Source organism: Lepisosteus platostomus, chromosome 9 (assembly GCF_059453375.1).
Source record: "Lepisosteus platostomus isolate fLepPlt1 chromosome 9, fLepPlt1.hap1, whole genome shotgun sequence".
In the NCBI taxonomy this organism is placed as follows: Eukaryota; Metazoa; Chordata; class Actinopteri; order Semionotiformes; family Lepisosteidae; genus Lepisosteus; species Lepisosteus platostomus.
Genome location: NC_142619.1, coordinates 35,936,108 through 35,958,640, shown reverse-complemented (window position 1 = coordinate 35,958,640; position 22,533 = coordinate 35,936,108). Strand labels below are relative to the sequence as shown.

The 22,533-nt window shown below is 35.9% G+C and overlaps 1 protein-coding gene across 5 annotated transcripts in view; it reads left to right on the top strand.

The window, feature by feature from the left end:
* Nucleotides 1-22,533, top strand: part of cntn1b (contactin 1b) — a 109,354-nt gene that overhangs the window by 35,238 nt on the left and 51,583 nt on the right. Inside the window, exon 2 of one of the 5 annotated variants that reach the window (XM_088644838.1) lies at nucleotides 7,053-7,245. The exons of 3 other annotated variants lie outside the window; for them this stretch is intronic. The gene's annotated coding sequence lies outside the window, so the exon portion shown is untranslated. Of the gene's footprint in view, nucleotides 1-6,634; nucleotides 7,246-22,533 lie in introns of those variants that run through there. One more of the 5 variants, XM_088644837.1, reaches the window with a different exon arrangement.

Below are 22,533 nucleotides of genomic sequence, written 5' to 3'. Positions count from 1 at the left end.
GGTGATGATTAAAAGTGTTTGTTTTTGTGTGAACAGGGATTTATAGCGCACTCAAAATAACTAATTTAACTGTGCGTTCTTTAAGTGTTATCGTTTTCCATTTTGACAAAACGTGTGAGCTTTAGTGCCACCTAGAGGAAACACGACTCCACCTTCTGTATAAAGAGAACAACCAGTTCAGTTCTTCCAGTCCACCTTTGGGTCCACTTAACAAATGGCAGGACACAGCTAATTTACAGACTCTAGAACCTCATTTGAGGAGAGGCTTTTACTTTATGAATCCAGATGTCTTTATTAAATTTTATTAGAATTAAATTTTGATGACTGACCAATGACTGGTATTCAATGAGGCTATTCATGCTGTTTGTAGCAAAGAAGATGATTAATAGATTATATCATCCTAAATCTATTAATAGTCATGGAATATTTCCTTGAAATACCGAAGTGGTTGAAGCAGCCTTTGTATAGTGCCTTTCAAAAGTATTCAGACCCTTGTTATGATATCCTATTTTGTGAAATTACTAAAAAATGCATACACATTTCTTAAATATAATATGTTGTTAAAAATCGTAATGCTCAGACTGGAGACTTACAGTAAATATCAGCAAAAACATATATAAATAAGTTCTTAAGATCAAAAGAAATATGTTAATTCATTAAGTATTCTGACTCACGATATACCACTCCTTCAGTATCTGGTAGAGGCACTTTTGGCAGCAATAATAGTTTCAAGTCTTTTTGGTTTAGTCTCAAACAACTTTGCACATAATCTTGGTGCAATTTGTGCTCGTTCTTCTTGCCAGATTTGCTCAAGCTCTCTCAACTTGCTTGAAAATCGCTTATGGACTGCTGTTTTCAAGTCTTTCCACAGATTCTCAATTGATTCAAGTCAGGTCTTTGACTAGGCCACACAAGTACATTCACTTTCTCATCCTTAAGCCACCCCAGTAGAACTTTGACCCTGTGCTTTGAATCATTATCCTGCCAAAAGGTATTTCTGTACCCTGTTTTAGGCTTGAAGGTGATTGTCCTCTATGATTTGCCAATGCTTTGCTCCATCTATGTTTCCATCAGTCTTGAAAACCTCCCCAGTCTCTGCTGATAAGAAGAAACTGTAAGTAATGCTGCTACCATCATGCTTGACAGGACGGATGGTGTTGACTAAAGGAGTGCACTGTAGATGACAGAGCCTGAGAGTCTCAAAACGTTAGCATGTGGTGTGTGGATTTGTGGTTATTACAGACAATACAACCATGGTGTGAAATTGCTTCTTTTACACTAGAGAGTGAGTAGAAAAGAGATCAGATGCTTTGGCTAACACTCAAAGGTGGAGGCACATAAATCCTACTAGGATTGTGTTGATTTACAACGGGATAACATTAATAAACCATAACTGGGCAGCTAAGCTGACTACCAACACAGACCACAATCAATCCACATACAGCATGCAAACACCAATAGCCACTCTACCTCCCATGCTGCACTCTGATGGGATCTGCTCTTTTTGCTAGAAAACTGATATGGCGCCCCAGCAAGCTTTTCATTCTGGATTCATGTGGTCATCTGACTAATTGAGTTTTCCCCACTGGTCAGGTGATGGCATACCGTTGGTATTTCTCACAGCGGTCCTTGGGGAATGTAGTGGGCCGAACATTTGCCATCTTGGTCTCCTCATTTTGCAATGCCACATCTTTTTAACAGTCTTAAGTAATTTAACACTTAAAATTTAGATATTTCAATTACAATAAGCAGCTTTGTGTTTCAGGACCTCACAGCTTAAACATTTTTACTGGAAAGCTTTAATATGTGACAGTGCTGCAGGCATCTATGCCATTTTTAGTCCAGTTTTCAAGATATTCATTGAGGATAACAATTTACAAAGACTGGTCTGTCTTCAAAACTGAACAGTCTTGTTATAAAAGTGCAGTTCCAGCCAGAGCTGAGGGTGCCATTGTGTGGTACTCTCTCAAGTGATGAGCATTATATGGCTGCATTTATCTTGGTTTGTTCTTTTTTTCATGATCTTTCAATGATATTGTAAAGAGCCCTACTTTAGACTGGATAAAGGTGTTTTAAAGATAGTTAATATGCTAGATGGCTAAATGAAAATTTACTAAAGAAATGGCAAACAAGGAACAAGATGAACTGCTCACCTCAGGTACCCTGAGAGGAATATGCATGAACTGTAGGTGGCAAGTGGAAATCAGTTTGCGCGATTTAGTATGTTTTCAGTCAAAACAAGAAATTCCTTGTGTCTTAGTTTACTTTATTTTTGTCTAATGAATTGGTGGCTAATCAGAAACATAAGATCATGTCTAAAACAGATCAATGGGTAGCCTTTAGATTTAAGTTGTGGACTAAGGCATAATTTACAATCGTGTTTCAAACTGCAATAACTAAATAGTAACTAAACTCTTGAAATAGCAAGGCATCTTTTAATATTTACAACTATATCAGTAACCTCTTGAAGTACAGCAATTGTGTAAAATTGTAAAACTGTAACATAAACAATGTGATTTGATTAAATTTGATATTAGTATACCAAATTTAAATTATTTAGTATCATTTAAACAATTTGGTATCAATATGGTAATTTGGTATCATAACGGCCACATGATACTGTATGATATATGATTTCACTAATGTCTATCAAGAGTAATGTATAAATATTAAAATAATATGAAAATCTTTCTCTGAACACAAAAGGCATTTTATCACTTAATATTATTCATAAAAGCTGATCATATTTCATTCTGTTGTATCACGATAGAGGCAATATTATCTTGCTTTGGCCTTTGCCAGGACTAAGTCAGTTTATGATTATAGATAGATGGAAATGTACACTTTCTCCAAAAACTAAACAGATGGTTTGGGTAGAATTTGGTGCTGTGTATACACATGGCACCTAATACAGATGGCTGGTATTACAGAAATGCCAAAAACTGAAACACAAAAAGCACATTTGGGGTATTTCTTGACCTGAGTAGTCTATACATATATTTTATAGGCCATAAAGATAACACTGTGCTACCACTGTGCACTTTACTACTGTGTTAAGACAGTACACCTAATATTAGGATTAGACCATTGTGAGACTATTATATTTCAATTCTGAATGATTTACATTTTACACAATTTACATGATCATCTAATAGTTTACATTTTTATAATTTACATAATCATCTAGAGCCAATTAACAGGGAAACACATTTAATAAGATCTAAAGTTTAAAAACATTATCTAAATCTACATACAGTACAGTAATCTTGGTGCAATTTCTGCTCATTCTTCTTGCCAGATTTGCTCAAGCTCTCTCAACATGCTTGAAAATTGCTTATGGACTGCTGTTTTCAAGTCTTTCCACAGATTCTCTATTGATTCAAGTCAGGTCTTTGACTTGGCCACACAAGTACATTCACTTTCTCATCCTTAAGCCACCCCAGTAGAACTTTGACCCTGTGCTTTGAATCATTATCCTGCCAAAAGGTATTTCTGTACCCAATTTTAGGCCTGAAGGTGATTGTCCTCTATGATTTGCCAATGCGTTGCTCCATCTATGTTTCCATCAACTGACAACCTCCCCAGTCTCTGCTGATATGAAGAAAGTATAACATAATGCTGCCACCATCATGTTTGACAGGAGGGTTGGTGTTGACTAAAGGAGTGCACTGTAGATGACAGAGCCTGAGAGTCTCAAAACGTTAGCATGTGGTGTGTGGATTTGTGGTTATTACAGGCAATACCACCATGGTGTGAAATTGCTTCTTTTACACTAGAGAGGGAGTAGAAAAGAGATCAGATGCTTTGGCTAACACTCAAAGGTGGAGGCATATAAACCCTACTAGGATTGTGTTGATTTACAACGGGATAACATTAATAAACCATAACTGGGCAGCTAAGCTGACTACCAACACAGACCACAATCAATCCACATACAGCATGCAAACACCAATGGCCACTCTACCTCTCATGCTGCACTCTGATGGGATCTGCTCTTTTTGCTAGAAAACTGATATGGCGCCCCAGCAAGCTTTTCATTCTGGATTCATGTGGTCATCTGACTAATTGAGTTTTCCCCACTGGTCAGGTGATGGCATACCGTTGGTATTTCTCACAGCGGTCCTTGGGGAATGTAGTGGGCCGAACATTTGCCATCTTGGTCTCCTCATTTTGCAATGCCACATCTTTTTAACAGTCTTAAGTAATTTAACACTTAAAATTTAGATATTTCAATTACAATAAGCAGCTTTGTGTTTCAGGACCTCACAGCTTAAACATTTTTACTGGAAAGCTTTAATATGTGACAGTGCTGCAGGCATCTATGCCATTTTTAGTCCAGTTTTTTTGTAAAGAGTTTTCGAGATATTCATTGAGGATAACAATTTACAAAGACTGGTCTGTACTCAAAACTGAACAGTCTTGTTATAAAAGTGCAGTGCCAGCCAGAGCTGAGGGTGCCATTGTGTGGTACTCTCTCAAGTGATGAGCATTATATGGCTGCATTTATCTTGTTTTGTTCCTTTTTCATGATCTTTCAATGATATTATAAAGAGGCCTACTTTACACTGGATAAGGGTCTTTTAAAGATAGTTCATATGCTAGATTGTCATGCCCAACATCCCTCCCTAGAGGGCGCTCCACTGCTCCCGTTATTGTCCTTGTGAGTGTTAAGCTCCCCAGGTGTACCCTCTTAGGTGTATTATTTAAAGACTAGCTCCTCCAGTCCTTGGGGCTCATCATTAGGGTAAGGATGTCGCGAGGCCCGCCTGGCACCATGAAACCCTATGTCAGTCTCCTGAGGGCATAGGCCTCATCCCCGACACCTCCCGCTTCCTGAGCCCGGGGTCTGGAGGATCTCGCCCCGTCACCCTTGGACCTCCATATTTTGTCTGTTCGTGTGTTCCACCCTCCCGGGGATTTCAACTTTGTCGCGTCCCAGGATGGATTTCTCGCTGATGGACTCTCGGACTGTGCCCTAACCTGCGTGTGGACCTGTTTGGATTTCGATGCTATTCCTTGTCTTCCCAGCTCACTGTCTCACGGACTGTCACTATTATTTTGTGCACTATTAAACCCCTGTGTGTTTCCTTTTACCATGCCTCCTGTTTTCTCCAGCTCTTACCGCATCACATAGGGTCCACTACAAGACCTGACACGGATCTCCGTGTCCGTAACAAGTCCGAGTGTATACACATGGCACCTAATACAGATGGCTGGTATTACAGAAATGCCAAAAACTGAAACACAAAATGCACATTTGGGGTATTTCTTGACCTGAGTAGTCTATACATGTATTTTATAGGCCATAAAGATAACACTGTGCTACCACTGTGCACTTTACTACTGCATAAAGACAGTACACCTAATAGTAGGATTAGACCCTTGTGAGACTATTATATTTCAATTCTGAATGATTTACATTTTACACAATTTACATGATCATCTAATAGTTTACATTTTTATAATTTACATAATCGTCTAGAGCCAATTAACAGGGAAACACATTTAAAAAGATCTAAAATTTAAAACATTATGCAAATCTACATAAAGTAACACTGTAAAAATTACATATATGTATCTTACATAGAAGCATTAAATATATATTTTTCATTGATATACAGTATTCCAATTTATTTTATTCATTGAAACATATTGAGGTTAGGAAAAGCACAAGACAAACTGTAAGGAGTCCAGGCAAAGCACATGGAATCCATGACAAGATGTATGCTTTAAAAACAAAATTTACTCTTGCAATTTTTTTGTAAATCCAAACCTCAGGGAAAACAACCAAGCTCCAGAACACAGGGAGAGTGTGCAAGTATTGTGAGTACCTTATTGTACATTAAATTTCTGTTATTTTTTCTTCTGTACAGTACAGTAAACAGACATGTAAACTTGAACCAGGGATCAGATAATAAAGTAGAATAGAGGTACTGTAATTACTGGGGGAAGGGACAATGGTAATGCGAAAATATAATGTTGCTTAAGCAATACATTATGAATTTGCTTTTCAATATGTAGTGGTAACGCAGATGTAACATACTAATACATTGTATTTATGTGTAACAACATTTTACAGTTAATATTTGGCTTTCTTGATATACTTAGTGTTTGTTCATGTAGTGTGGGACTTTGGGGTCTCTCTATAACACTGTTCGGATTATTGTGTGTATTTCTGCACCCAGGCACATAAGTCAGCTTAATAAAAATGTTGACCTATATATCAGCACCAGTCAAAGAAAAGGCTTCATGGTAAGCTGTAAAAAAGATTATGGCATTGCTGAAAGACACTAGCGTGAACTGATAATAAAAAATATATAGGACATGTCGGGCAAGATGACAGATGTCCTCATTGCAGATGATGTAATTTTCCGTCTTTCGCTACGGTCTGGATAATTCAGCTCTTACAACGGTAATTGTGTTAATGTGGAATGCACCCTTGCTGCTCATAGCTGAATATGTGAGGAACATAGAAAAGCAGCTAATGACGAGATACGATGGTGCAGCAGAGGCAGAAATAATAAAAGTGCAGCAGGACCAAAAGCACCCTGCAGTGCTGTCTTCTGTACACACATGCGCGCACATGGAGACACACACACACGCATGATTTATCCTGTAATACCAGTGCAAAAAACCAACATACCACTCCAGAATATGAACGGGATATTTTCTGTTGCGCTTAACCAATGATCTCCCATTTGATTCGTTTAATAGTAGAATGATCGATAACCTATTACACGAGTTCCCAGTGAATGCAGAAAACTGACGACTTTGCTGTATGAATTATGCATGTGGTGCCTGTTCCTTATTCTGTGAGCATCATAGGAGACTTGTGGAAGAACCTGGAATTGCCTTTTGCATTTAGTGACTGCAGAGAGGGATTTCATGTTTTTTTTTATGCAGGCAAGTGGCTGTAACTGATTTTTTGTTTTGTTAGTTTTGTCTTAAAGTGGCTTAATATTTTTGGGGGCTTTGTGCTTTGTCAGTAAGCAGCAGTCGTGGTGTGCTTAGCTCCTTTTCCTGCTGTCTGTCCTGGTTTTTGCATTTGTCAGAAAACTGCTGTAGCTGAGGCTTTCTCTGAGGTCACAGCTTGAAGTCCTTTTAATTTGATGGCTGCTGCAGGATAGAACATACCAGTGAAATCTCGGCACTGCAAACAGCAAGTGGAATATTTACAGGGCATCTGGACCATTTCTCTCATTCTTTTGTACTCTGGGTAAGAAGCTAGAGACTGTCCTGTCTCAGGTAGGTTGACTTTTATTCTGGCAGTTATGTGATTGTAGGAGTTTCAGAATACAAAGGCAAAAAAAACAGTGAAGTGTTTTTTTTTCAGACTACTGACCCTACGTGAACACAGGTGCTGAAATTTAGGTGGCATCTTCTGCTGCAATTGGGCTCTTTTGGAGAATCAAGGTCTTTTGCATGTGTACTGCAAAGCAGAACTACTGTTTGCTCTGCAGTACCTCTAAAAAATAAGCCAAGATGTTGGGTGTTTGATATAATCTGTCAACTAAAATAAAATCCCTGAAATAGTGAGGTATTTATGTACTGATTTCTCAATACTGATCACCTAAATCTAGATACTTGTCAGACTGCTATAGTAGGGATTTAACATTGTTATTATGTACAGTACAATATACACTGCATTAACAGTACACACTGTAGTTTAGTGAGAATGTTTTGTTGCTCTTCATAAACTAACCCTGTGTAAATCAATGTACTGTATATTTTTTGGTAATTTAAAATGTATGTACTATAAAGAAGACATAAAGACTTATATTATATTATATTAACCCTGCTGTCTGTGAATGATAATTACATTATTATGCTTCAAACACAATCTAAAACAGTTTTACTGCATCATTTATATATTTAAATTTGTTTATTGAATTAAAATGTAAAAATAAACATCTCAGCATAATTTCTGAAATAACCTTTAAGAGCATATTTTTAACTCTTTATTAACCTCATACTAACCTCATACTAAAAGCACAGGCATGAAAAAACCTTTGTGACCTTTATTATTTTTCTGTCTTTATTGGCTGGGTTTCTTTACTGCAAAGTCGTGTTATTAATTAAAATGTTTTTTATGGGCAAATACCTTTTTCATTCTTGGATAAAAATTCTTTGAACATTATTGTTCTTAAAACCGTGGTATGATTTTAGTGTGCAATTTATACAAAACAAAAAGTGATTATTCTGTCACTGCCTAAAGGCCTTAAATCCAATTAAACAATATCCATTATTTAGGCTTTGACTGAAAATTTTAATAAGGGGTTCAAGGGATGTTGGTGTCAGAGCAATTACTCTCATTGCATTAGAGCACCTCTCCCAGGCACAGATCTTTCCAGACGCTTCACATTCTTATGTGTAGATTTGTCTTTCTTCACCAATGTTGTGTTTTCACATGGCCTAGAATCACAGTCACAGATATTATTGTAAAAATAGTAGATGTTGGCATATTTAATAAAATAAACCACTCTCCATTTAGTAGAATAAAGTACAGCTTGAAGAGAGAGAACATTTACGTGTATGTATTTTCAATTTCATTCGTTTGAAAAAAAAAATTATATTGCATTTGGTGTTTCAAGTATTTGGTATGCCACGTTCAGTAACTAACTCAATAACTAAGAGCAAAGTTCCTTCAAATCTACAGAAGAACTCACTATGTGTTACAAAAAATGTATTTTTTGCCAATAAAGCTAATATTAATAATGTATTTTTGGAAGTTTGATTTCACCAATACTTAAATAAAGAATCAGTGACACATACTGTAACAATTATTTTATTAAAGGGAGCTGCAGTGTTATGAACAAGATTTATATTACTAAAATGTCTATTATCACCTGTTTATTGTACCTTATTTCCCTCTGTGTGCATCTCAAATTCCTTAGATTGTAACTTTAAAAACAAAATACCTTTCCAGTCAGGTCCAGTTTTCATGTTGAGGTTCAGAATGTTTTGCATTAGTGAAATATACTGCAGATTCTCGGGAAAATATTGATATATTGATTTATATTTACTAAAACACAGAACATTAGTAAAATTAAATCTGTACTTTTGAAATGACCAAAACAGAAAGTGTATCATGTTTCCGATAGTATGTGTCAATTTCTGGTGCAATACACAGTGAATTTCTGTATTAGTGACTGATGCTTTGCACAGTGTCCTACAATGTCTGGAAATCATTGCTGAGTCAGTAAAGTTGAGGAGCAGTATCTACAAGTAAATCATTAATATAGGAGTCCCTGGAGTGAAAAAGATACAACAATTGAAAACACATTGGAGCCACTATGAAAAATTAATGCTGGTTTTGCAAGTCAATAATTGGAATTGGAAATTAAGGACTTTAAAACTCATGGCCTGCTACCCTGGGTGTATAATTAAAAAAAACTGTAAAACATAAGTTAAATATTACAGTATTACCCAAATCAGTACTTTAGTACTTTTTAGTAATCCTGTATGACATTAGTTAGTCATTAGATATTAGTAAACCTGGATTATCTTTAAATGAGTCTTAAATTAAAGCAACTGGAGACCCTAGGCATTTTTTAAGCAGCAGTGTTTAAGTTCAGTCCATAGAATATACTGTATCACAGTTACAGTCAGAATATAGAAACATGGTTTTAGATTATACTGATACTGTATGTGGTCTATTTATATATAATATTATATATATAATTTAATATATATAATAAAAGTTCCTCTTATCCAGGTGAATATTTATTCCAATTAGTGTCTTTTTAATATCAAAGTTACTATGAAAATATCATATTTCTAACAAACAACACTGTTTAAAGTTACTCATTATCTGTTTTATGAGCAATATTCAACCTTTTCCATGTCATTGTAATGATATGCAAAATCTGAAAAGATAGGAAGAATAGATCTCTTTTAGGTTCAAAGTTACATCCTGTCCCTTTTGCTTTAGACCTATATGAAATTGGTTTTTGATAGACTGAAATCCATTTCCTAATTAACAAAAAAGACTAGATCAGCAATAATGTGCTGCTTAGATATTTCTTTGTTCAAAAGAAATTGAAAGGATGAGTGTAGGGCTAAGGTGCTGCTCCTTGAGAACATATTTTAACACTTATTTTAAAACTTAGTCTCTGGAAAGAGTCTTGCTGTGTTCAAATAACATACAGTGTCACTCAGTTGTTTTTACAATATTCAAACATATTTCAGTGTGTTTAGAATAAATGTAGAGTCCCCATTTTTCCACTGAAAGAAGGGAACGGAGGCTCTCAAAAGTCTTGAATACTGCCATGCTTTCCCCCATCAAGAACTTAGGGTGGAGTTTAAAGAAGCTTATTCCCTACTTCCCTGGGTCCATATACTGTAAATGAAACATATTTATGGCTATTAACTATTCTGTAGTCCCACATGATAGCAAATATCTGATATCAGGTAAATTAACAAATTAGAAACTCATGATTGCAGAGTAAACAGTGTGTTACTTGTGTCCGCTAATTATGTGAAGGAGATAGCCATTGCTTGAGAAAGAAAATGTGGTCATCTAATAAAGATAAATTCCATTCTCTTTCACACTAGTTAATTTGGAGAGCATAATCCAAATTAATCCAAATTTTAGTTCATTTGAAACCCAAGTCCAGCTCATTTTGGCAGTTCGGAAATCAGGGTTTGGATCAGAGTGCCTTCCAAATGAAGGAACTATGATTCCCCTGAAAAGGTTCTTGGCTTGATTGAGGAGAACTTTCTCCCCCTTCAAATTCAAGCAGTATGAAAGCAATCAAGACAGATTTCACAAGTAAACCGAATGGCTGATGCCCACAGTTACCCATAAATGAGACTTCCTCCAATGGCAATTCTAATATTTTAACCTCTTTTGTTAGCTGAACAAATACACAGAGACAAAAAACACAGTGAAAAATCCAGTTTGGTAAAATATTTAGTCTTCTCACTGTATTCATAATCACCATGGGTTTTAAAATGCTTCAGGACATTTCTTAAAAGATTTACAACACTATTATAACATTCTAAAAAGTGACCTTCAATTCTGAGCTCCATCCAAAAAGAGAGGGGACACTTGAAACTACCGGATACATTAAGAAATATGGGAATGCTGACTGGCTTGGCTGAAGTGCTTAATGGAAACTGGCTACAGCCCAGTTAATGTTATTTAATAATTAAGTACTGTCTGGTATAATATCTATGCATATATAGTAATTGTAAATTTGGTGGTTTCATCAAGCTGGTTTCAAGACAGCCAAATAATTCACAATTGACCACTTTAACCGCAAAGTGTAATTAAAGCCAAATGCAAATAGTGAGAGTATATATTCATTGGAATGTTAGCTAAAGATTGATCAGAACTTCTTTTAAGTTGTTAAATTTTAATAATTGAAATGAAATTGGTATGTGTAAATATAAATGTATGTTTGTTATAATATACTGTTTTTGTATTATAAATATTTCCTGTTATGTAAATTGTTATATGTAACATAAAAGTTGCTATTATCCTATTAACACCTGAAAAAGGCTCCATGGCCGAAACGTTGTGTTTTCTTTCCTCTCTTTTCCTATTATCCTATTAAGCCCATGTTTATTATCATCAAGAAGCCATCAATATGTACAGTATATGTGCTTTGAATGAGGATTTCTACTGGAATGGAAAAATCCATTTGGGAACCCAATTAGTCATTTATATTGAAGAGTCAGTTATTGTAACATGGGCTACATAAAAAGCAGCATTTATTTTGTTGTTTTTAATCCATGTCATATTCAATGAAACATATAATTAAGTGTTTTATGTTTATTTTTTGTAAGAATCAGTAGTTGCACACTAGAATTATCTGGAAGAGAAACTAGTTAAACAGGAAAAGAAAGTGTTGTACTTCAGGCTCAAGAGTACTGTATATTACTTCAGCACTGAAATCCAGAATATTCTGGAGCAGTACTGTATTTTTTTTTATATATATAGTTTTTAACTCCTCACCCCCATATGACAGAATCTGTTGTTTTTTTTTGCACAGATAAAAATAGTATTTCTGAATGTTGTTTCCACAACATACAGTAGGTGCTGCAGAAAAAAGTTGAAGTCTTAGAAGAAACATTTTGATTGCAACTCAAACTGTAGTGGGATATACTGTAGTTGATATATGTCCACTTCTTAGTTGCAAAGGTGTTCATACTCTTCAGAGGCTGCTTTCAAGGGCTGGACCACTGCCAAGAGTGTGACTCTGTAGTTTTGAAAGCTTAGATCTTTCCCTTATCATTTAAAAGGATCCAGTCAATCACTGGAGCTCTCAGTAGTCTTTTTGAGATGGAACATTTGCATTGCGGTTCTCTGCTCCTACACAGATACAATGATTTCTCTTCAGCTGGATTACATTAACATAAAATTAATTTGTGATTTTAATGATAATAATAACTTAGCATGATTTAGGACTGGTATAAGAAAATGTCCTTCTTAAAAAATGGAAATGGGGAAGACTAGTAAGCTGAATTCCTACCTAAAACATATCATTGTTAAAATCTTGCATCTCTAAAATCTTCAGGTAAGAAAAATTACTTGCTTCTTTTTTGCACTCATCAGCTGTTTCTTGGAATATTTCCTTAAGTGTTACTGTATTTCTGCCCTTAACCATTTCTGAACGTAGTTCTACAATGGTTTACCTGCATAGTTGTGTCATATTTTTCAGCCTAATGAGAGGCTAGTCTTGCCGTTTTTTGGTATGCAAATATTGCTTAAATAAATATTTTAGTAATGTTTAAACATTTATCAACAACATTTATCATCAGCAGGCATTTTATACTATCCTTAATTACTTAACTCACGCTGTTATGTATATGTACTGTATGTAAAAACAAGCAAACAACAGACCAAAAAACCAGATAAATGGTAGTATTTTAAGTATTTCAAGTTTTTCTAACAGTTAGTGCTTTTATAGAGAAATTGGTAACTCCAGTATTATACTGTAGGTTTAATGAAGTGTTAAGGCAGTTAAAATTTCAGTTTAGTATTGTCACAATATGGACGGTATACTGACCTGAAACTGGAGGGCATTAATACAAAAACATTCTAGTTCCAACATGGTTATACTGTAGATGTAAGAAAAATAATACCTTGAAACAAAAGATGAAACTTTTGCCTCATTTTTTTATCTGAAATACAAATTACTGTACATTAGTACACGGCAAAAATGTGAAATGGCATTTCACTGTCCCAATACTTAAGCTTTTCACTGTGTTTAACTAAAACAGAATAATTCATCTTGACTTCTACATCGTAAATCTTTTGGATAATTGTGTATAAAAGTATTTTTGATGCTTGCTTGGTTGGTTAATTTCACATTCTCTATGTATTAGAAGTATCACCCTTTACTTCATCATCTCACCTAGTATTAAATGGATTTTCATTTGTTGCAGCATATATATATAATACATATATGAAATGCACATTAGGCAGGCATTAGGCATGTATGTACAATATGACAAGTTCATAAAGTACAAAAATGAGGCTTGCACAAGCTACAATAGAAGTGCAATGCAAGGTTAAATAAAATAGATTTAAAAGACAGATACCAAGCATTATTGAGGGAAGCCTGATGGTACAGTATGTTATATCCCTCATCCTGTTAAACAGCTTAGCTTTCACCAATATAAAATCCATTGGAGACAAATAAAGATTATGATCCGCTGTAGAATACCTCTCTGTTTACCTCCTATTGACTTCCACATCTAGGCTTAGCTGTAATGGCCGAAGTGTAATGCTGGCTCCAGACATCAGCAAGTTTGCACTCAGCCAACCATATCAGTATCACGCCTATCCTCACTGACCGGGGATGGCAGTTCACTTGGGTGGGGATACCTGCTGTCTTTAAGTAGCCTATAATGCCTCAGGATGGTCTAGCATAGCACTGATCCTTGCATTTCAGGATCACTGCCTTCTGTCCCTCACACAGCTGTACCAATACAGTACAAAGTACCTTTGTATAACTCATCCACCTTGCGTCTGGGCAGAGGCAACATTAACAGTGACCTGTTTCTGGACTGAACAGTAAACTGATACATCTGTTCTTTTTCTTTTCCCGTTTACAACCGTTTTTGTGCAATATGTGCCAGGGACCTGTGCAATACATTTATATTTATAGTCATATTGTGCAATACGACTTTTTTGTGTACTGTTCTGTTCTGGTTTGTTCTTTGTGTGTTCTGGACTGTGAGTAACTCTTCTTAGTGCACTTCTCACTGTACTGATTGTATTGTATGTATTTTATTATTATTATTGTATCATTGGTTACACTGTGGCTGTGTTGTCTGTGTTAAGCTGCTGTTGCACTGCAATTTCCCTCACGGGATCAATAAAGTATTATCTATCTGAGGCATCCCATCCTGCCATTGATGTTGCTTTTCTTCTATTCCCTCTACCACCATTGAGATTCCGTCCACCTTGTCCTGAGCCAGCTGGTATTTCTTTCTGATAAGAACCAGATAAGCCTTTCATTACATGGTGGAGTACAGATACAGCATTTTTCAAAAGTACTGGAGTCCATGAGTCATTGTATTGTTGCACTCTCGGGTTCGTGTGGGTATGCACCCTCACCGCTGCCACCTCAGGTCGACCCCCAACCGCTCGGGACTTGAACCTGAGCCACCAGCGGCACTCAACAGGGACCCAGCCTCTTGAGCCAAAGGGAAATCTCCCGTCAGCCCGACAGCTGCGGTCCCTGCTATTCACAGGGAAGGGCGGTGACGTCACCGCGTTGGTAAGCCGGTTCGAACAACCTGCAATGTCAGCCGTATGCGTTACAGTATCATAGGGAACACTCAGACATACAGTACTCACACTACGGACTATTTTACAGTAGCCAATTAAATTAACATAATGTCTTTGAACTGTGGGTGGAAACTGGAGCATCCAGAGGAAACCCATTCAAAATCAGGAAGATTCAAACTCCACACAGATTTGAACCCAGGGCCCCAGTAGAAGCAGTGCTAACTACTATGCCACTGTGCTATCCCCAATAAAGCAATAAATCATTTTTTCCAGTACTTATGCAGTTTATATTTTATATGAACAAAACAGAGCTTGACAGATTTAAATGTCATTACTCTAAAATAATTGTTTTTTTTAATTGATGCATTAATAAAAGGGGATTTGTCATAGCATGTCAACCAATATAATCCTTTCATTTTCAGAAATTTATTATAGAATTTTAACTACAATGCATGTATTATCATTTTTTCTACAATCAGCATTCAATTCCTTAAACCTAGACATCCTGAAAGCCTTCCTGTGTTTTAGTAAGACAGATGTGCTCATAAATTTATGGGCAATGGTAAACTGTTCCTAAAGGCATTATGTTGTTTTGAAATTTGTTATTGGAGAGACTGTTCTTGGTATTACAGTAAACCAGATGCTCCACTGACAGAGATAACGTTTTTACAGGCGTTGTTATACTGCACTGGTTGAATCACTGATTGAAATTCACTACCTGACTGAAGCTCCTTATAGAGAGAATATTTATATATAGCAAATATTAATTGATTCTTCAAAGTGTCAAGACTGCAGACTTTAAAGTAACAAAATGTGAAAAATGTGCAAGGATCTGAATACTTTTGGAAGGCACTGTATATATAGTCCCAGCTATTTCATAACATGTATTTACCATATTTGTTTTTCCCTGGTCCTCTTATCGTTTTGGCTGATGCATGTTCTAATCATTCCAAGAAAAGACAGTTTTCTTAACTAAAAAGAGTTTAGGTAAGCAACAGCTGCACACTGCTCTGAATTTTGATGGTGAATTGTGTACAGAAGTGATGTGATTCTGGTTCTGTATGCTTCCCTTCATGTTTTATTTTCATTTAGATGGATCTTTATTTAGAAACATTTTTTGGGAATAGTGTAAACTATATCAATCAATGATCATAACTAAAAATACAACAGGATATCACATAACTAAGAAATCATATCTTCGCTTTAACAACTGATTACAGATCCTTTACTCGTGGAAAAAAGGGTATGGAATAGGATATACGAACTGTATCTAAACACAGTTGATTTTTAGCTTCTTAGACTACTGCTTTTCCTGAGAAGCGCTTTCAGACTCCAGATTATTTTCACAATGGACTGATTTAGCAGTTCCGTTGGGGAAAAAACACATCCCAGGACAGATGGCAATTGTAGTTCTTTACTTTTTTTGTACAGAAAATTATGCGGAGTAAAAAGTCTGTATTATATTATTTCCACATGCATACTGTGTACAAAAATGCTAAATGTCTTTAGGTAAATTAAAACAAGCAATAAACAGCTTATGAGGATATGTAGGGGAAGCAGGAAAGCTAATATTAAACAATTGAATGATTAAATCAAAATTTGTTTCTAACAAATAAAGAAATAAAGTCACCACACTGTTAATTAATATACCTGCAGTCTTTTTGAGGCAAACTGATATATCAACATGAAAGAACTATTAGTAGAGTTCCAAAATTTGCCTACACTGTATTGAGGTTACGTTTATGATATTGGGAACTAAATGAGAGATGGGTGTCATTGGAAGCAGAAATGTATTCTTTGCATTAATGTTTCTGCAGTTTCATGTATTGTTTAATGTCATATTACATCTTTCTTTTTCAAAGCTAATTTAGCTTTCATTGAGAACTTTTATGCAAGAGATCATTTTCACTTTAAAACAAATTACTAAAGTTACTAGGGTAAATTCATGATAGTGTAACGCATACGCATATTGCAGGTTGTTCGAGCCAGCTTACCAGCGTGGTGACCGCCCTTCCCTGTGAATAGCAGGGACCGCAGCCATCAGGCTGACGGGAGATTTCCCTTTAGCTCAAGTGGCTGGGTCCCTGCTGAGTGATGCCGGAGGCCCCGGTTCAAGTCCCCATCGGTGGGGGGCTGACCTGAGGTGGCAGTGGTGAGGGCGCATACCCACGTGAACCCGAGAGCACTACAATAGTATATTTCAGTGCTAAAGGAACAAGACTCCAGATATAAAATACAGTAAACCCTTAGTTTAATGAACTATGAAGGGGCATGGGGTATGTATTAAGGCAGATTGTCCATTAAATTATGAATGACTTTTTTAATCCCCAACAATACTAAAAAATCTTTTTTTTTGGGGGGAAGGGTATTTGGAACAATGGAAATTGTTCCAAGATGTGTATTTCTTGTGTCTTAAATATACTGTTTAAAATTCACTAAAGCATATGAAAAACAAGCAAAAACCTTTGCAAGCAATCCCCTACCCCTAAAGGGCACCATTGATATTTGTGTCTTTTAGACCTGCTTTAACCTGCTTTTATATGTTGTACACAAGTTCTCATTAATTGTTTTATTATATTTGTATTTCCTGATATATTGTATATCTATCTAATTTTACTGTATATAACTTTTTTGTAAATATGTATTGTGTCGTGGTATGTGCACTCTTTTATTTAAACATTGTCAAGCAATGAAGAAGTGGTCAGTACTTTAACAATATTTTACATTACATGTATTTTACATTTATACTTTTATTTCTTCTGTTGTGCCCTATTTTCAAGAATAAACCAAGCCTGTTGTCCAGATTAGCTACCACTTTACCGGACAGTCCTTCAAACAATAGCACAGTCAAAGAGTGTTAGATTATTAAATCAAGCTAAAGATGTTTTTGCAAATTCAGAAATGTGGCAGACGTTAAGCATGGGCTCTATATACGGTATATCTCCCTGTTTAAGCAAAAGTTCCAAATCATCCCAGTCAAATTTCTGCCTTTTCATATCTTATACACTAAATGTAAATTCCTATACTGAATTCTGTATACATACCTATATGTCTGAACCTTATTTACTTTTCTGTCCTTTGCTCTACTGAGGTTGTATGACATTTTTCAAATATCCTGTTTTATTTCTTATCTTTACCCAGCAGTATAAGCCAGAAATCTTTTTTCCCCTTATCTTTTTTCAGTGATGCCTTGGAGCAGCATGGTGTCATGAATGAGGTTATTTTGTTTAAGTAACAGTTATACCAGAAATAGTGATAGAGGTCTGTGCATGATCGTAAAAGTACATCCTTTTTCTTATGTATAATAGTTTAGTGTGGTTGAAGCTAAGAGATAGACCTTTACTTTTTCATAAACATGCATTAACTGTGGCAGAATTACTGTAAGTACTAGATTGTACTTAAACTTAAATAAGAAATAGACACCCATGCTAATAAAGATTCTAAAACTACAAAGCAAGATGTCTTATTTTAACACATTCTCGTGCCACTGACACTACATTGTGAAAGGCAACACATTTTTACAAGCTGTGAGAATTTGATCAACAGCCTTATTTTAGGAGATGGCAGCTTTTCCCAAACATGGAATTGGAATTGGTGAGAACTGAGAAGTGGACACACTGGTGAATTTTCACAAGGATTGAAAGAAAATAACACGCAATTCCGCAAGGTTTCCTATGGTGTTTTTAAGCACCATGAAATCATCTCAACTACATGGTAAAGCACAATTCAAATTATGACAACCCATGGCAAAGCAAAGGAAGTGTATGATGTGGGCAATGTTAAAAACCTGATTAAACTACATATCTACATATTCACAGTAGTGGTATTCTTAGTGATGTTCAAGTCTAGTTATTACTGAAGTTGTTTTGCCCTTTATTTTTGACAATTTTTAATTGTACAGGCATCATGAGGTTTGGCTCTCCTGCAATCTTCAGTACAAATAGTGCCCTACAGTATGTGGGTATGTCTCTACCACAGGTAGAAACAAGACGTTTTTTTGAGGATTGTTATTATTTTGTATGCAAGCAGGGCAGAATTGTTTTTTTGCAAACCATCAACTGAGACCAGTGCTGTTTCAGACCCTAGAAAAACTACCCTAGAGATTACTTCTGTGTTGTTTTCTGTGCCTGTAATGAGAAAAACTCCTTCCATCATGTTTCCAACTCTAATCTTATGTTATTAACTCAATCTAGAATACAGAGATTGAAGTCATTAAACCTTCTTGGTGAGGAAACAGTAGGTTTCAGTTGTAAAAATCCATTAAATTCTTTGGTGAAAGTGAGACATTTATTGCTGAGTCATTTTGTTGGCCAGAGTTTGCTTGATTAAAAATTTTGGAATTGTCCATCATTGATCTGTGGTGGACATTAGAGTAGAAGTATACTAAGTATTTTGTTTCATATTTTTTATATTATGTTGCATTGTTTTACTATTATATTAGAAAATGGAGTCTAGAGTAATTGAATGTTGTCTTCCTTGGTGACTGTTTTACATTTTAAAAAAGGAACAAAAACAGAAACATTGAGTGCTTTTCAAGAATAATCTATTCTATTTTTTTTGTTTATTCATGTTTTTGTAAGGCCATAGTGAAACACAGCAGCTCTTTTTCAAAAGGTGTTGCTAGGATACCAGCAGTGTGAAGATGAAATCCCCACTGTGTTCCTCTCCAGCTGCAAAGCTCAAACAGTATATTTAGCTAGTATATATTTGTGACTGAGAAGATGCATTTTCTTTAATACACACACTCCCCCAAATGGAAAACAAATTCAATGTCCTCTTGGAATGGAGGTACCCTTTAATATCTTGAATTGTCCTCGAAAGTATACGCCATACAGACATGATAAGGATCTTCAATTCAAGGAAACCCCTTAGACATCCTGAACCTTAATATTTTATATTTCTTACTAGGTACACACATTACCTTAGGTACACACATTAGAAATATGAAGGACAAAAAACAGGAAAAAAACAACAAGCTAATGTTATTGCCTTTCTTCAGACGTTAATTTCTCAAGTTGTGGGACACCTACTGTAGGATGTACATTTCTCTTTCTAGGTCTTCTATAAAGGATAAAAGTTGAGTGGATAAAAATTTGATAGTGATTGAACAAATACTGTATAGGTTTTCTCTGCCTTCCCCAAAAAATGTAAAACAATAAAAAATAAAGAAAATAATAAATTATGTACTATTTTTACTATTTCACTACTGCAGGTCCTAGAAAGGCTTTTTATACTGCTTGCAGTTAAATAGTGTGTTTTAAAACTTTTTAATTGTTTTTGCACTTTTATGGTATGTGCAGGACTTTTGAGAAACAAATTTAAAAAAATTATATGCATGCACTCTGTAGAGAGGAGGGTTTAAGTCCCTGAATGTTTAGAATTTGCTTAACGGCAGCTATTTCTACCAATTAGATAGAGCCAGCAGCTATATCACCCTTTAGCGTACAACTGGCAACCCATTGAAGCTAAACAGGTGTGAGCCTGGCCAGTACTGGATGGGACACCTCCTGGGAAAGCTAATGATCCTGCTGGAACCAGTTGAGAGATCTCACCCTGTGGTCTGTGTGGGTCCTAATGCCCCAGTATAATGACTGGGACGCTCTACTATAAAAAGGTGCCATATTTTGGGTGAGATGTAAAACAAAGGTCATTAAACATCCAAGGAAGTTTCTTGAAATTATAGGGGTGTTACCCCAGCCTCTTGGCCACATTTCCCATTGGTCTTTATCAATCATGGCCTCCTAATAATCCCCATCTGTGAATTGATTTCATTACTTCATTGTTCTCCTCCCCACTGATAGATGGTGTACTATATGGTGAGTGTACAGGTGTACTTTGGCTGCTGTAATATCATCCAGGTGGACACTACACATTGATGTTAATGAGGGGAGTCCCCAGAAGCACTGTATAAGTATAAGGATGATGATGATGATGATTATTACTGTATATGAGCTGTTTCCATAGCTGGTTCATTTGAAACTAAACAAGAAAAGAATTTTGTTGTTAGCCACTTTCCTTCCCCAGAAATGGCCTTTCTATGTCTTTTTCTGAATTTTCATGTTGTGAACATGAATGTTTTGCTGCTGCAAGGTAAGTGTGTCTGGTTTTATGAGTTTTTGCTTTTGCAATTGCATTTTGCTAGAGAATTGATAAATTATTGATCTGCTTTGAAGCGTCTAAGAATTGATTCACCAGACATGCTTCCCAAAAATTCCATTCTGAAGCTGAGAGAAGATTTTTCTTATGTTCAAGGTGCTGTGTTTTTCTGGTAAAAATATATGGAATTCACACTTTGTTCTCTATGTTTATGAAGTCTTGCAGGTAAGCAGTATATCATTAATTTGTTGATTCTCTCAGAAAATATCTTCAGTGTTTTGAAAACAAACTCAATGGTTGTGTTGAGAGGATATTGGAAATCACTTGCATTTGTGATATTTTGAGAAATGATTTAAAAAATGTTGCTTTTGGTAATGAAAAGTGTAGCAGTAAAGGCAGATATACACATATACACAACTATTCCATTGTTGCTAATATTAGAGATGCTTGTCTTTGTTTGCAATAAAATTTTCAGTTTCATATAAAATATACTGTGCTGTGTACAGCTACTGTCTGAAGAAATTTCATGATTGAAATAATCTTCTGGTTTAGAGATTAAATATTATTCATATTCCAATGTCTGAAGACTGATTATTTCTAAAAATATTTTTAACGCTTCAGAACATTCCTCAGAAAGTGAAATTTCATTAGGTTCACTTACAGCATTAAGAACTGTATTTTTGTCATGGTATATGATTTTTTTCACCTATATTGAATTTTTTAGACCCACTCATGTGTAAGAATATTTAAATGACAAAACATTTGACATTGAAGTGTGTATGGATGTGTACTGCCACACTCCAGCCCTGGGCATTGTTATAATTATACCAGTGTAACGTTGCCATAGCCAAAATGTAATGTAGTGTGCTCTCTGAAGGCACCAGTTCTGTAGGGTTTGGGCATTTACTGGGACAATTATTAATTGTAGCAGTAAATCACAAAATTAATTCTTTTGATGGCTTTAGAATCCAACCATGCGATATAACTCAAACAACGCACACACACAGGTACTAATACACGAGAATACATTTATGAATACATAGAATATGCATATAAACCTAACAGATCTTATCGAGAGGGTTATCAGAATACAAAAGGTATATATTCAGTCAGTTACAAAGTGTTACACATATCAAGAGGACATACGTTCAGTATATCATTCATTAAGACCGTTTCGTAAATGAACTTGATTATAACTTCTACATTAGATACTCAAAACAAGTACATAACTCTTAGGAATTAAATTGATATCAACTGGTTGGGATAACAATTGAATTCTCGAACTGTAATGCATTGAAGTTGAATACTCATCCAATCTCTGGGGATTCAGATCTCCTGCGGGCACAAAGAAACAGTTGCAGGCTGTTGCTGTCCAATCCGCGCTCTCTGGCTCGGTGCCAGGCTGTGCTGTGCAGCTTGCGACGGTGCGCTGCTGATGCTCACTGACCGGCTAGTTAGCGTTGGCTTTAACTAGCACAGTTTGTGCACAGGAGAAAAGATGACTGTGGATCCCAGCAAGTCAGGAAGAGGACCGGTTCGTTCCTGATGAAGAGCTAGTTCTGAATAGTGATTCAGCTGTCCACAGTTCCGACCTGTTCACGAGGCCTGCTGCTGGTGCTAACCTCGGGTGGATCCTCTGGTTACTCTCTGGCAACCTCCGCTCTAGACTCTTAGAACAAAGGAAAGTTCTGGCA